At 49.0% G+C, this 17,496-nt stretch overlaps 1 pseudogene; it reads right to left on the reverse strand.

Moving 5' to 3' along the window:
• LOC136488334 (uncharacterized) overlaps positions 1 to 15,977 on the reverse strand; it is a 52,082-nt pseudogene extending 36,105 nt beyond the window's left edge.
• Between the last annotated feature and the right edge of the window lie 1,519 nt (positions 15,978 to 17,496).

Consider the following 17,496-nt stretch of genomic DNA (forward strand, 5'->3'; position numbering starts at 1 on the left):
GTGTCCCTCTTCTTCTCGCTCCACCATCGGGGCAGCGCTGACCACTTGCATAATGGCTGCAATGTAGAGCAGAAGTGGTTCTCCATCGGTTGGAGGAACCAGGATCAGGGCCTTCGTTAGGAGCTGTTTGACCATGTCAAGCGCCTCCTAGGCCTCGGGCATCCATTCGAAACGGTCGGCCTTCTTCAGAAGCCGATAGAGGGGGAGACCTCATTTGTTAAGGCACGAGATGAAGCGGCTGAGCATGGTGAGGCACCCTGTAACTCGCTATACCCCCTTCATGTTCTGAATCAGGCCCATCCTTATGATGGCCGAGATCTTCTCCTGGTTGGCTTCGATGCCACGCTCGGAGACGATGAAACCCAGCTGCATACCCCATGGGACCCCGAAAACGCACTTCTCTAGGTTGAGCTTAATGTCGTCTGCCCTAAGTTTTGCAAAAGTCTGCTCAAGGTCGGCTACGACCTGGTCAGCCCGTCTGGACTTGACCACGATGTCGTCCACGTAGGACTCAATGGTTCACCCGATGAGGTCCCTGAAACACTTGAGCATACAATGCTGGTATGTAGCCCTAGCGTTCTTCAGGCCGAACGGCATTGTGACATAGCAAAATGATTCGAATGGGGTGATGAAATATGTCGCGAGCTGGTCGGACTCTTTCATCGTGATTTGATGGTACTCGGAGTACGCATCAAGGAAGCAAAGGGTTTCACACCCTAAGGTAGAGTTGACTACTTGGTCTATGCATGGCAAAGGAAATGGATCCTTCAAACATGCTTTGTTGTGACCCGTGTAGTCAACACACATTCTCCATTTCCCACTCTTCTTTCGTACAAGAATGGGATTGGCCAACTACTCGGGTTGGTATACTTCCTTGATGAACCTAGCCGCCAAAAGTTTCACGATCTCCTTGCCGATGGCCCTGTGTTTCCCCATGTCGAAGTGACATAGGCGCTGCTTCACTGGCTTGGAGCATGGCTTGATCTTCAAGGCATGCTCAGTGACTTCTCTCAGAATTCCTGGCATGTCCGAGGGTTTCCACACAAAGATGTCTCTGTTGTCGCGGAGGAAGTCGATGAGTGTGCTTTCCTATTCGGAGGAAAGCGTGGTGCCAATACGCACCACTTTGCTCTTAGAGCCACTGGGGTCTATGAGTACCTCCTTGGTGCCCTCCACTGGCTCAAAAGATCTGGCCGACCGCTTGGGGTCGGGTGCTTCTTTGGTAACCTCCTTCCTGATGGCCTCAAGCTCCTTGGAGGCGATGATCGCCGTGGCGTGCCCGCAACACTCAACCTCGCACTCATAGGCACGCTGGAAGGAGGTGCCAATGGTGATGACCCCACCTGGGCTCGACATCTTCACTATTAGGTAGGTGTAGTTGGGGTCGGCCATGAACTTCACATAGCATGGACTTCCCAGGATGGTGTGGTAGGGTTCTGTGGAACCCGACCACCTCAAAGGTGAGGGTCTCCGTCCTATAATTGGATGGATCCTCGAAGGTAATGGGCAAATCGATCTGCCGAAGTGGCATGGCCTGCTTTCCAGGCACGATGTCGTGGCAAGGCACTCCGGTCGGTCGGATGCGCGACCGGTCGGTGCCCATGGCGTTGAGCGTCTCAGTGTACATGATGTTGAGGCCGCTGCCTCCATCCATTAGTACCTTGGTGAGCCCCTTCGTGTCGATGATTGGGTCAACCATGAGCGGATATCTCCCTAGTTGCGGGATGCTCTCTGGGTGGTCGGTCCGATCAAATGTTATCGTGGACTCCAACCACCAGAGAAAGACAGGCGTGGCTAGTTTGGTTGTATAGACTTCATGGCACACGAGCTTCTGGTGGCACTTGGAATCGTAGGCTGCCGACCCTCCAAAGATCTTGAGGTAGCCATCTAGCGTCGGAAAGCCACCGTCCCTCCCCTCGACGTCATCCATGGTTGGCTCGGGGTCCTTCCCATGCGTCTCCCTGTTGAAGCCTCCGGACAAGAAACGCTTCATGAGGTCGCAGTCCTTGTATAGATGCTTGATGGGGAAGGAATGATTCTGGCATGGCCCTTCGAGCTACTTCTTGAAGTGGTCCAGGGTACCCTCCATGGGCTTCCAGCCCCCCTTGTGGTCGGCGGTGGCCATGAGCGAGACCTCGCACCACTGCTTGTTCTTCTTCTTGATGGGACAGTTGGAGGCGCCTTCATCGGCATCCTTGTCTCGCTTTGCCTTGTATTTGAGGCGGTCGAAGATTGCCCCGACCGCCTCCTTGCCCGAGGCATGGCTAGTGGCGATGTTGAGGAGCTCCTTGGTGGTTAATGGGCCCTTATGTCCTAGCTTGTGAACTAGGGACTCGTAGGTGGTCTTGGACAGGAAAGCTCCTATAACATCAACATCGGCGACATTAGGTAGCTCCTTGCACTACTGGGAGAATCACCGGATGTACCCACAGAGGGTTTCTCTGGCCTTTTGTCGGTAGTTTTTGAGATCCCATGGGTTCCCAAGATGCTTGTACGTGCCCTAGAAGTTCCCCACAAAGATCTCTTTTAGGTTCGTCGAACTTTGGATTCTGTTGGGCGGAAGGTGCTCCAACCATGTTCGTGCCGAATCAGGCAGGAACAATGGAAGGTTGTTGATAATAAAATCATCATTATCTGCTCCATCGGCTTGGCAAGCAAGCCAATAATCCTCGAGCCACAGTCCGAGGTTCGTTTCCCCAGAGTATTTTGGGATGCTGGTCGGTGGTCGATACCTTGGCGGGAAGGCGGCGTAGAGGATATGTCGGCCGAAGGCCTCAGGTCCCGACAGGCTGGGGCTCAGGCTTCGGTCTTTGCTACTGTTGTAGCGTCCGCCACGACAAGGGTGATAGACATGGCTAGCCCCCTCCCCCGTATCACCATAGGTATGCCTGCGAGCATTGAGGGTGTCATGTGTGTCACGGTTGCGGCCAAGACGCTCATGTACTAGGACCGTGGTGCATAGCCTGCTGCCTTGCGGCACCTAGTGGACTGATGCGCCTTTATCGGGTCGCTCCGAGGGCGTGCGCTGGCTGGCATCCAGCTCACATCGATGAGACAGTGAGCTCTCGGCCTGCTACGCCACCGCACGCTCGAGCAGCGTGCGAATCTCGTGATGGGCCCGACAGTCTTCGGGTGTCGCGGGCCCTGGAAGTCCCCAGACCAGGGCTGCCACTGCAGTGATGTTCTGGCTTGCCTGGGCAAAGTGTGGGAGCACTTCATCATCCTCCGGTGTACGTCGTGGGCCATCGTGCGCGTGCACTCACCATCTCCGTGGTGCTCGATCTGTCGGTCGAGCTTCGTGCGCTCCTGCTCGAGCTAGAGTCATGCTTCCTCGAGCTCTTGGTGCTGGGCCTTCAGCTGTTCCACCCGCAGGCAGGGTGGGGTGGACGCATCCCTCTCGACTTCATTGTCGAGGTCATTTGTCGAGATAGCCTCTTCCTCATGTATGCTTTCGATGTGTCCCTCGGGGGTTCCTGCCATGAAACACTCATGAGAGGGGTGATGGCTCCAGCTGCTGGAGTCAGAGATGGAGGGCAACTCTGTTTCTCCCACGAGGAGGTCATGGAAAGATTTCGCGATGTATTCGATCATCCCCATGAACTCATCATTCGCGGGGGATGGAGGCGTGCGTTGCACCACAAGGTGGCCAATGGTCTCCATGGTGCTGTGGAGACCGGATGGGAGCGCTGTTGGGGCGATCCGGATGAGGTATGCCGGAGAGAGCGGCTCTCCCCCGGCAAGTTGTGCCATGACATTGGCGAATGAAAAGGTGAGGTGGCGTAGGTCCTCCCGGGACGGTCAGGGTCCCACAAAGGCGTCGAGTTGGCCCCCTAACCTCCCGTAGTCGAAGCTGAGGAACTTCTCACTCCTAGGGGCATAGGCCTCCGGTGCGTGCAGCTATAGCTCCTCCAGCACCACGATGATCGCATTGAGGCTGGCGGAGTGGAGAGGTCGTGCGGCGATGGGAGCCTGTGCCAACTCTCCCTCTGTCGTGATGATGAAGCCCATGTATCCAAAGCGCACGTGCATGCCCAGGACCCAGCTGACGTCATGACTGGCCATCCGAAACCTGGTGTGGATGTCGAGACGTGCAAAAGGCCCCAACCTGGCGCACCAACTTTTGGTGTTTTGAGTTACCCCAACCTGGCGCACCAAACCTGGTAGTAAATTTGTAATATTACGCATCTGGCTCGGATGGTGTGCTAAGAGGATACGAGGTTTATATTGGTTCGGGCAGAATATCCCTACGTCCAGTTCGTTGTTGCTACTCATGTTACTAGCACTGAAAGTTCATAGTAGGGGTTATAAATGGTTGAGAGAGGGATAGGTCCCAAGTCTCTGGGGAGAGGAGCGAATGGGTGTCAAAAACTTGGTCGCTTCTCGGCTGTGGCTTGTGTGTTCTGATCGGTCCGTGGTTTGATGGATTCGAGTCGGTTTGAGTGATGTGTCGCGATGCCCCTTATGGGACACCCTGCTTTCCCTTTTATAGGCCAAGGGAAAGCAAGGATTATAGCAAAAGAACGAGAGAGAGAGAGAGAGAGAGACGAAAGCCATCAAGATCGTCGGGTCCTTCTTCTCCTTCATGCGGGTCCCACCGACCCTATAGGCGTCAACAGGAACAGCTTCACATTGTGGTCATGTTCGTCACTAGAGCCATGCATAGGCGTCATATGCCGGTCATGGCGCTCCACTCCATCCTAGCGAACATCATGGTGAACTGATGTGTCCGTCAGTGTTTGTAGGGGGTTAGGTAGAACAGCACTAGTACGCCCGACATTGTTCCTGATGTGAATCCCCCGGTATGGCCTGTCACGACCATGGGTCATATTGGGGCATGCTGGTCACCTCCCTGGTGTCAGAACTTTGACCTAGGCCCATTCGTTGGGTCCTAGAGTGGTTGGTCGACAGTATGGGTCTCTGTCGGGCGAGGCAGAGCGCAAACCCGAGGGTCCGGCGAGGCGAAGCCCGCGGCCTTGGGGTCGGGTGAGGCGGAGTCCTCCCCAGAGGTCAGGTGAGGCAGAGCCAGCCCTCAGAGGCAAGGTGAGGCAGAGCTAGACCTCAGAGGCCGGGCAAGACGAAGCCAGCCCTAAAAGGCCGGGCAAGGCGGAGCCTACCCTCAGAGGCCGGGCGAGGTGGAGCCATCCCTCAGAGGCCGGGCGAAGCAGATCCAACCCTCAGAGGTCAGGCGTGGCGGAGCCCGCGACCTCGGTGTTGAGCGAGGCGGAGCTTGCGCACCTGGGGGTCGGTTGGAGTTGTAGTCGCGCTCCCGACTGCTCGGATGAATCAATGTTGATGGTTATTAGCTCCTCCCCTTCGGGTACCCTAGTATTGGTCCCCGACAGAAAGGCATACTCAAACAGATACTCCCAAAGCCAGCAAATCTTCATTGCTCCCTCTACACGCGGCCATCTTTGCGGACCCATCGGTCCAGGAGCTCGATCGGTTATACAAAATATTGACCTTTTTCAGTGTCTGTTTAGGGCTGAAAATTAACATCTCAAAATTGGAAAATTTCCCTATTAGAGTGCACATCAACTCTATACCTCACTTACTTCACAATTTCCCTGGGAGAATTTGCAAGTTCCCTAGCTAGGAAATATCTTGGACTTCCACTTCACACCCGAAAACTACGCAAGATTGAACTCCAACCTTTGATAGACAAGATAGGGGAAAGATTGCCTGGTTGGAAAGGGAGACTCCTATCCACGTCAGGTAGGGAAACACTAGTAAAGACAGTGCTCTCATCACAGCCCATCTACCACATGACAGCTTTCCCGGAATACAAATGGCTAGTGCAGAAGATTGATCGGCTACGAAGAAGCTTTTTATGGAGGGGTGAAACTCCAGACAAAGTATACGGGGGCCATTCTCTAATCAATTGGCCAACAACCTATCGGCCAAAAGAAAAAGGGGGGCTCGGGATTTTGGACCTTGAACGGTTTGCTCGTGCGCTGCGATTGCGGTGGCTATGGTTCCAGTGGAAGCACAAAGAACGAGCATGGAATGGACTAGATTTGCCATGTGATTGGCATGACCGTGATCTTTTTGTTGCTTCCACAGTGGTGACGATTGGAGATGGAAAGACTGCGCTTTTCTGGACATCATCATGGATCGAGGGGAGCTCGCCAAAGAGTTTGGCACCGACGCTATTCCAAAAGGCAAAGAGAAAAAAAAAAGATTACGGTCAAAATGACAATGCAAGATAACCGGTGGATTTCACATATACTTCCAGTCCAAACGCCACAAGAAATAAAGGAATATGTGGCACTTTGGGAATGAGTGCAAGAAATTAGATTACAAGAGAACATCCAGGACAACATACATTGGAGATGGACACCATATGGAGAATACACAACCAAGAGTGCATACAAAATGAATTCGAAGGCTCTTTCACTAGATTAAAACTGACGCCAATTTGGAAAGCAGGAGCAGAACCAAAATGCCGATTCTTTGCTTGGACACCCCTTCACAAGAAGATTCTCACCGCCAACAACTTAATCACACGCAATTGGGCGAATGATCCTATCTGCAAACTATGCGGAGTAGAACCAGAAACACCAACTCACCTATGCAAGGACTGCCCCTTCTCAAAGCACGTCTGGTCCTACTTAAAACAGTGGCTCGACCTATCCATACTAGACTCGGTGGGAATGACTGGATCTCTGCATGGTTACTGGCGCAAATGTAGAGTTAAATTTGATAGAAGACAAAGGAAAAGAATAGATGACATCTTGATCTACTTTTGGTGGAACCTTTGGAAGGAGCGAAATAAAAGAACATTCCAACAAAAATCCCTACAACCAATCCAAGTAGTGTTACTGTGCAAGGATGAAATTCAACAGTATCAAATGGCAACAAGACCAATCGTCGGAGATGATTAGCAAGATGCGCTGTTTACGAAGTGTACTTGTTTTCTTGTTTTTGCAACGCTAGTTGAGTAGTGTGCTATGTCACGGCTTGTGTGCCAAAGTTGCTGGGAGCATGATCTCCATGTAAATAAGTTGTAATCCCATTTTGTTTTGTGTTTGTTTTTTATCCTCGCCTAATAAAAATCCGGCAAAGCTTTTACCGCCTTTCTAAAAAATACACGTAGAACCAGATGGTTACGGATACATTCAAACAAGGCTTAGGGCTTAGGGATTTTCCGTGCGGGTATATACGAGGATGCCAAGATGCAACTGTGGATCAAAAGAATGTTAGTAGGTACTCTCTTCATCCACAGAAGAATGTAACTCTAACACAGTACCAAGTTGAAGTATCTTGAGTTTGACTAGCTATAAATAAAAATATAAGTATTTATAACATCGAATGAGTATCATTAGATTTGACGAGATATGGTTTTATACTATACTTATTTGGTGTTATTAATATTTTTACCTATGTATTTGGTTAAACTTTAGACACATTAACCAAGAATGCATCTAGAATTGTATTTTTTTACAGAGGTAGTATGCAGCAATACAAGGATGTCTCCAACAATTGCCAGCTCTTATTTGTCATTTCACTGTCAACTCATCAAACAGCTATCACAAAGCATGTTCATCCATTAGTCTAGCCCAAGCTCAGTGCATAATACTCCCTCTGGTGCGAATTATAAGTTGTTTTTATTTTTCTACGTATATTCTTCCTTCTCCATGAATAAATCAATTCTAAGCTTAAGTCAAAGCTTTTCTATATTTGATCAAATTTATAGAAAAGAGTACGTATGTTTACGACACCAAATGTGCATATTATAAAAATATAGTTTATGTGTATCTAATGATACTAATTCAGCATCATAAATCTTGACGCTATTCTCTATAAATTTGGTCAATTATTTTTAAAGAAAAGTTGACTTAAGACAACTCTACAAATTGATTATTCATAAACGGAGGAACTTTTGTTATGTATATAGACATAGCATATATCTAGATGTATAGTTAAAATTATCTACTTACAAAAACAAAAAACAAAACTATTTCTATAAATTATCTACTTTCGTTGGCCATTGGGGATGCCCTTAGAGCTACCTAAACAGGTTGTCTACTGTAACACTCTAAAATTTGCCTCTTTTGAAAATAGGTTTAAAATGATTTATTTCTGAATTCTGTGCTCATAAAATATAGGAAAATAAAATTTTTCATTAAATTAAAATTCATCATATGCTAGCAACATGTTTGAGCATACATGCCCTTGCATTTGATGTATTTGATTGAGTGGTTTAAATTGCTTTCGCAAAAGAAATTAAAAATGGTTTTGAAGTAAAAGAAAAGAAAAATTGAAAATAAAAGAATTTAAAAAGTTGTAAAAATAATTTTTGGGAAGACTTACTAAAATTCCTCATTTTTACTTGAGTTGAAAAAGTATATTTGAAACCTCATCTGAATTTGACTTTGGTCATGTTTGAATTGGCTTTGAAAACAAAATAGGAGAAAGATTTGGAAAAAAATGAAAAAACGCTCTTCTCCCTCTCCCTCTCTTTCGGCCTAGCCAGGCCGCTCTCTCTTCCTCGGCCAGGTGCCTCCCGCTGGCCCAGCTAGCCATCGGCCTTCCCCTCTCCTCCCCGCTCGGGTCGAAGCCCAGGTCGGCCTGCTCCCACGCCCGCTCCGCGCCGGCCCATTTTCCGCGTCTGCTCCGCAGCGGCCCAGCTTCGCTCCGGCCCAGTCGCGCCGCGCTGTTCCCCTCCGTCTCGTTGACCGCCCGGCCCCTCTTTCTCCCATCACCGACTGGTGGGACCCCACTGTCAGGAGTATCTCCCACCTCCAGCTCGCACCGAAGCCAGACTCCGTGTCGTTGTCCGTGTCCGCCCCGTCCACGTCCCGCCCGATGGCATGAGCCCCAGGCCGCACCAGCCTCTTAAATAGCGAGCCTCCACGCCGTGCCGCCCGCATTCACCCGAGCACCGACGCACCAACCCGGGAGTGCCGCCGCCACCGAAGGAGATCCGCTGCCGTTGCGTTCGTCGCTCCGCTGCTCCTCTGCCTCCGCAATGGCGTCCCCGAGCTTCGCCTAGAGGTAAGAAAACTGCAGGAGCCTCATACGCCTGCCCCTTGGTCTGTATCTCTTTCTCTGACTCACCGAAGTCTAGCCGGAGAGCTTGAGCCGCCAATTCTGGTACGGCGTCACCACCGTGATGTCGCAACCCTCTCCTATCACTCTAATGGGTTCACAATCAACTCCTCTAGCTCCCCGTACTACTATCGAGTCCAACCGTGGTCTAAATCGCCGAATTCGTGAACTCCAGTGAGTTCTCTGTTTTTTCGGCCATGGCGCCGCCGCGCTGTCACTGTTTCCGGCCGGCGACACCCCATCCTCTCTCTCTGTTTCAAGTTGAGCCGTCCGATATGAGATCAATGGCCCATATCAAAGGATACCCCTTTGCGTGGCCGTTTTACTAAAGAGTCCCTGTGTTTTTCAATAATAGAACCCGCGGTCCATTACGCATTAGATACAATACGTCTTCTTCTTTTAAAAGCATAATTTGCTTCGGTTAGATTGAAAATACGTTTTCAACTATTCATAGTTTTGCCACTAGATTTGTTTAGGCCATAACTTTTCATTTTAACTTCGATTTGACCCGTTCAAATTGCGTTAGGTTCATAATTCCATAATCTACATGTTCATACTACTGTTAGATATGTTTTCAACTTTTAAAATTCATTGTTAGATTTAATCTATTATTTTATTAAACGAAATCTTGTTTAAATCATACCTTTTATGTTTTAACTCCGTGTTAGCCCATTCAAGTTGCGTTGGATTCATAAAAACATAAACTACGCATTAGTAACGATGTTTATCATGTCACTAATTCTGGAATTTCATGGTTTAAACTCTAATTTGAATAATAATTATGCAACTGGATTTTATAGATAAAATATGATTTGTTTACTTTAGTTTTATAATTTGAATCTAAATTCGATTTAATTCAATTTATATAAGCTTTTATATAGTTAAAATAAATGAAGCCTATAGTTTTCTTTTCCGCGCATAAAGGAGATCTATCGGTAGATGTATCCTTTTCACCGAAGCTCCGATTAGTTTGTTTTTCACGTCTGTGTGTTCATAGCGAGATGTAGATTCGTTTTACACTTTTTATCTTGATTTTATGTTTGGTGTACTGTTCTAATTTAGATCTATTGTTTGCTTCGTGTATGATTGTATGGATGTATGATTGCATAGATCTATTGTTTGCTTTATTATTACATCCAGCCGGTGAGATATGCGTGGTGATCAAGAAGAAGAAGAATGTTGAAGACTAAAGCTTATCGAAGGATCGGTGTTTTAAGGCAAGTATAGCATGGGATCATCCTTGTTGTCCTATACACCTTTAATCATTTAATTTATACTGCATGTGTCTACCTTGACTGCCACTAAGGATATCCTAGTCTTTTGTACTTGTATCTTGATACCTTTGGGTTATTGCATTGGGTAGCTTTGCTAGTGCTCAACTACAACCATGATCTTGTAACTTGACTAATGGAATATGCAATAAACACTAAAAGATGCTTTTTAACAACATGGAACAAGGGGGCTAGAGTATTGGGCTATTTTATGGTGCTCTAGATTCCTCTCCCTAAGGACTTATCTGTTAGTGATCATCCGGGACTTACAGTACAGCTGTGAGTGCTATATGGCTCTGGCTTTAGCTCAGTATGCGGACCTTTTCTAGCTTGTTAGTGGTTACCTTTATTGTTGTAAGAATGGCTTGACGAATCGGGTATAGTGCGGCCTCTGTCCCCTTGAGTATAGGTTGCGCGTCATTGTGCCATCTGGAAGGAGGATCTATATCTGTTTGACGAGTGAATCTAATGGCCCTAACTTGTTAGACGAACCTTTGAAAGGCTTCATAGTGAACCCTGCCGACCTTCCTTGGTAGTGGGTCAAGAGGTTGACCGCCTCGGGCGAAAGGGTGAATCACGACTCACAATGAAAGTGTACAACCTCTGTAGAGTGTAAAACTGGTATATCAGCCGTGCTCACGGTCACGAGCGGCCTTGGAACATTTACGGAATAGATGATCACTAATGATTAATGATGATGAACACTAATGATATGGATGATGAAGATGCTCACTAATGGTTAATTGTTTATGATATTCATTATTCATGTTTACCCGATCATGTGTTTATATAGGCTTGTAATAAACTTGCTATCACCCAATTGCTAAAAGATGACTCATTAAAAGCTAATCGCAGTTAAACAAGTGTCAACCTTTTGAGCCTCATGAACCCCATGTTATATTTGTTGAGTACGACATGTACTTACGCTCGCTTTATTTTTTTCAATTATTTAGATAAAAATCCTGGATGGGTACCATATTGCTAGAGTTTTGAGGAATTAGGCTTGTGATCAACCAGTTAGTTGTCCTTGTGGATTTGGAGTCTTCGTGTGAAGATCGGAGTTGTCTTTCCGCTATCTATACTCTGAGGTTATAATCTTTTTACTAATACGCTATGTATTTAAGCATTGTTTTTTGATATTACCCTTATTTGTAGCTATATGTGAGATTTGACTTCCTAGGCTCACATATGGTGTGTATCTGGATTTGTTCTTAAAACCGGATGCGACATCTACCCCACATCCTAGTTTTTGTTTTTGACCTCCTACTGTCACTCAAATTTGATGAGCATATATACATGACACTGATTAATTTATAAAAATAATTTATGATTTCTAATGGTAAATCCAAATTATATAAATTGAATGTAACCGGATGTGTGGGTGCTAGTGGCATTAAAGCACCCTAATGTTAATTAACTTATCATGAAATATTTTCTTCGATGCCAATGTACTATTCATCATGAAATGGAAAGGAGAAGATTAATTTATTAGGTATACCGCGATAAATGGAAATGAGAAGATTAATTTAATAAGGAAAAAATCCGGGTATAAAATTCTGATAAAACCGATAATCTCATTAATCGTTGAGATCCGATAAGATATATTTTATCACCAAAATTCTAATTTAACTAGACCACTTACATGAAAGTGCGATATTATCTTATTACTATACGGCGGTTCTTGATGTTAAATGCTTTAGAAACAACTTATGCAATTTTCTAAACAAATTGCATTGTTTTGTTTTTATTTTGACTGAGAAATTTTCTGATAAATCCGATAAACCCGTTTATCAGTGACCTCGCTCCGATTTTTTTTTTTTTTGTTATGGATAAAGTGAACCCCAATGAGGCAAAAAAATGCCCGGGAATCAAATTCAAATATCAATTCCGGGAGCCAAATGAAGAGAAGAGTTTAAAAAATAAAAAATAAAAAACTGTTTGGTCACCTGTGGCTTGACAATCTATCGGAGCGGAGTGTTGTTCTGGAATCAGCGCCGTGACCTCGGCCATCCGCCCTTTGTAGACGGTGAGATAGAGAGAAGGGCACATGTTGCCGACCAACCCGTGGTCGTGTTGCGGCGGCTGCATCGGCGGCGGCGGCACCTTTGCAGGCCAGCGAACCAGGCGAAGGACCAGCGGCGAGCTGGATGGACTGCTGCTGAGGAAGGAAGGTTGGTAGCTCGATCGCTGCGTCGAACGACAGTGAAGGTACGCGTACGTCTCTTGTTTGTGAAAAGAAACGGCCGGGCAAGAGCGAGAGAACGGGCCTGGGCAGCTACGTGAATATATCGGTGAAACCTAGCACTACGGGAGACGCGTGCTTTGCCGAGTGCAATTGCACTCGGCAAAGAAGGATTTGTACTCGACAAAGCCTTTGCCGAGTGCTGTACTCGGTAAAGAGCTGTCGGCATATCCCCTCACGGCAAAAGCTTCTTTGCCGAGTGCCGTATGTCGGGCACTCGGCAAAGGATTTCCCGAGTGCCACGACGGCACTCGGCAAAGAAATGTGTTTTTTATTTTATTTTTTTAAAATGCTTTGTCGGCATCTGGCACTCGGCAAAGCTTGTTTTCTTTTTTTTTGGATTTTCTTTACCGAGTGCTGTAGGTAGGCACTCGGCAAAGCAGTTTTTTTTTTAATTTTCTTTGCCGAGTGCCTTGACCATGGCACGTCAAAGCTAGGAAGCTCGGTGTCCCAGATTCCCAGCTTTGCCGAGTGTCATGGTCATGACACTCGGCAATGAAGTGAAAAAATTCAATTTTTTTTTGGTTTTTAGTCTTCCATCGTTGTAAACAAGATATACATCATATATATATATAACACAACTATATACACACACACATATATAATACAAATGTATATCACAATCTACCACAAACACAAACATAGCATACAAGTATCACAATCTCGACTCCCAAGTCCAAAGTCCAAACACACAAGCATAGTTCACAAAGTTCACAAGTGCATTATATCACAACGGCTGCCATTTGAAGCTCACGGCGACAGTCCGGGTTGGGATGGCCCAAAGTGCGATCCCAGCGACCCTCCGAGGTGGTTCGACGCCGCCCCCGATTGATGCTGCACAAAATAGAAGAGATTGCACGTGAGCGACAAGAGAAGAGATAAATATGCAAGATAAATATCCGCCACTACCACCGCCACCACCACATCACCGCCATCACCAACACTTCACCACCACCACCACCACCACACCCCCCCACCACCACATCACCATCATGACCACTACCACCATGAGAAACACAACACCGTGACCACCACCACCAACACCACACCACCACCACCACCATGGCCACCACACCACCACCACCACCACCACCACTAGGTTTCTCTAGGTTTCACTAGGTTTCTCTAAGTTTCAGCATAGAAAGTAAAACTTCATACTTATACTCATCGGGGTAGAATCAGGACGTTGTGGAGGTGGATCTGGAGCAAGCAGCGTCTGTGGGATCGTCCAACCTAGTTGCTGGCCAATTTGCTGCATGAACTTGATCATCTCGGCCATCTGCCGCTGATCTTGCTCCCGCTGGGCCTCCAAAGCTTGTAGCCTTTGCCGCTCGACCTCCCACTCGACCTGCAGTTCCTGCACCTGGGCCTGCAGCATTTGACCCCAATGTTTCAATAATGCATAGGTAAGGTATGTAAAAGTCAAAGAACGACGAATGAAACAGGAATGCTTACCTGGAGTGCCGACACCGCGGTCGGCCGTTGGCGTATGGGCACACTTGAGCTCGTGCTCGATGCTCGGAGCTGGTGGAGAGGAGGAGTAGAGGCCGTGTCGAGGATGCCGTCGCCAATCCAGAACCGCCCATGCTTCTTGCCTTGCCCCACCCTCATCACGAGCTGAGGATCAAGGCGCTCCTCGGTTCTCGGATCGTAGCCCGGCCCATGGACTGACCTTGCCGCCTCCGTGTACGAAGAGAGGCGGGTGTGGACGCTGGAGTTGGTGTATGCCTCAACCGGGGCATCTGGGTCATACTCAATGTCGGTCATCGCCTTGCCCATGTGAGCCATAGCATATGCCTTGAGTTGACCAACAGGCTGGCCACCGTGTGCATCCGACTACGAGAAAGACAACAACATGTGGTTAGAAATGATGCAGAATTGAGCGCGGCTAGATTAGAGCAATGGCGGAGACTTACATATGCCTTTGCATATTTGCTAAGGCTGCGGCTGCCCTGATGGTGAGGTACACCTGGCATCTGCAAACGCCTGTCGTGGGACTCCTCATGCTTCTCCTGCCAGTCCCCGTCCAACCAGGTGTCCACAATATATTCCCAGCAATCGGGGTGGGTGACGCACCAGCTTGGAATCGCCTACAGGACATCAAGTAGACGACATATCAGAAGATCAAATTAGGCATACTTAATCTCAAAAGAAATGAATATTCATGTTTTGTATTTACCTGTATGTACTGCTCCCTTGTCAGCGTCATCCGTCTTGCCTCCTCTTTGTTGACACGCCTGAGTAGGAACTTGGCGTCGTAGTCTATGTGGGCCTGGATGCGGGACTCATAGTGCAAGTCCGTGACACGCCTTTTACAGGATGCGTAAGCCACCTGATACACACTTTCCTCCTGTCCCTCCTGGATTCTAAAGAAGTCCAACATAAAGACACGAGGTATCCATTATTTTATTTCAAGAATGTCTAATGAATGCGAGGAATTGAGGAATGTAATGCAAGAAAGACTTACCCACAACTCCCTAATCACCCGATCTACCTTGTTTCTACAGCGGATGACATTATGATCTAGAGCATCCTGCACGAGGGCATAGTGATCGAACGTCCAGGCCGGCTCCCAATCCTGATCTCCTTTCCTAACTAGGCCAGGGAAGTGTTCCTTGCACAGAAGTCCCAGGATGCCATTCACATTGCATGCCGGGGCCGCCTGGTCCACTACTACACAAATTTTAACCGCGGCGGGCGTTTTCGGTTTTCCGCGGCGGACAAAGCCGTCCGCCGCGGCCTAGAGGCCACGGTAAATCATGGCTTAACTGCGGCGGGCGGCCTTGCCCGCCGCGGTTAACCGATTTACCGCGGCGGGCGGTGTAACATACCCGCCGCGGTAAATATACTTTTACCACGGCGGGCACGTTAGGATGCCCGCTGCGGTTAATCATTTTAAAAAAAAACAAAAAAAACTAGGAGCCCGCCGGCGAGCCCGTTCTCGAGCCCACTGGCGAGCCCGTTTCCAACCCAATAGTCCAAAACCCTACTGAAACCCTAGCGCCGCCGGGATCCGATGCGAGCTCGCCTTGAGCTCCACCTCGCCGGATCCGCCATCGACAGGCCCACCAGCCGCCGGGAGAGGGGCGCTAGATGTGGATTCACGTCGTGGAGCCACCGGTGGCCGGATCGACGCCGTGGAGCCGCTGGTGGCCGGATCGACGCCGTGGAGCCGCCGGGTCCGGATCCACCCTCGCCGGGGCCGGATACGCCCTCGCCGGGGTAGATCCGCCGCCGTGGCCGTCGCTGGAGGCGGATCGAGATGACGCCACGCTGTTGTAGCCCGGTGGAGGATGGGCCACCACGACAACCTCTGCCCGCGCGAGCCGCCTCAACGCGCCGTCCTCCCTCCGCGTGAGCCACGCCACAGCGCCGCCCTCCACCTGCGTGAGCAGCGCCACCGCGCCGCCCTCCATCCGCGCGAGCCGCGCCACGGCACCGCCCTTTGCCCGCGCGAGCAGCGCCACCGCACCGCCCTCCGCCCGCGCGAGCCGCGCCACCACGACCGAGAAGAGCGCCACCGCCGCCGGGAGAGATAGAGGATGGGGAGTTTAGGGGTGGGGGTCGAGGGAGAGGGGCTCGTCTGAGAAGAGTGAGAGGGAGGGCGAGGGGGTGAGAGGAGTGAAAGGGAGAGGGGCTCGTCCTTGTATCCACCATGGCCGAGAAGAGCGCCGCCGCCACCCTAAGTGCTGGCTTATATATGAAGACACCTATCGGGCCGGCGCTAGGCCATTTGGGCATTGCCTTTTTCCGTGGCGGGCCTTTTAGTGTGCCCGCCATGGTAAATCAATTTACCATGGCGGACGCGTTAAGATGTTCGCTGCGGTAAATGGGGATTTACCGCAGTGGGCAAATAAGGTTGCCCGCTGCAGTTAATCGATTTACCGTGGTGGACGCGTTAAGATGTCCGCTGCGATAAATGGGGATTTACCGCAGCGGGCAAGTAAATCATTTACCGCAGCGGGCATCTCAGTGGCCGGCCGGCCACCGAATTACCGTGGCGGGCAAAAACAGTGCCCGCCACGGAGGCCAATTATGCAACGCTGCGCAAGTTCATTTCTGTAGTAGTGGTCCACAAGCACCCAGTTCCTGCACAAGTGGTCCACAATAGTTATTACTTGTTATTATGATTTTTCAACATATCAAATGAAAAACAAATGAAGTTACTTATCGCCCTCGGGTGCAATCAGTGGGCGCCTCTCAACAGGTATCGGTCGCTTCGGGAGCTTTGCAGGACCTCGCTGGTAGGGCTTCGACGTACTAGAGGAAGTGGAACCCCTACCGTCACCGCCTCCTCGTCCTCCGTCCATGGACCCCGTCCCTGTCCACCATGTGCTGAAGGTCGTCGTCGTGCACAGGGTCACGTGAGGAGCTGCGCCCGTGGTCAGTCAACGGCTCCCGCCTAGGCCTGCCACTTGGCCTCTCTGACGCCTCCGCCTCCTCAGCCGCCGCCATGTCCCTCCGGTTGGCATAAATCGAGGGGCAGCTCCTCCTAGTGGGCCCCATCACCTGCAATTAAAAAGAGTAAACCAGTAAGTACAGATAAACGAGACGTACTTAGTAAGAGATGCAACATAAAGAAAATGTAATTACAAAATAACATAGTATTACATGTATTTCTAATATTCTTCATGATCAGGATTATCTGGATGATAGGTATCGTCATCACTATCAAGATTGTCCAAATCCTCAACAGCGTCATCCTCATCGTTGTCATTGCCTACTCGTAGTCCATCAAGCATTTCCAAGTCCTTCGGATCATGCACCTCAGTTGCAGCGTCCTCATCAACAACCCATTCCTCGTCTGCTTCCATTTCGATCTCTCCGGTTAAGTCTATCTCAAGCATCCCTGGTAGCCCCTCTTCTTGTTGATAGAACTCTCCATCATGCGTGTTTGGGTTCATGTTGTAATCATCAGGGTTTGGGCGAGGTAAT

The sequence above is a fragment of the Miscanthus floridulus genome, chromosome 10 (assembly GCF_019320115.1).
Source record: "Miscanthus floridulus cultivar M001 chromosome 10, ASM1932011v1, whole genome shotgun sequence".
In the NCBI taxonomy this organism is placed as follows: Eukaryota; Viridiplantae; Streptophyta; class Magnoliopsida; order Poales; family Poaceae; genus Miscanthus; species Miscanthus floridulus.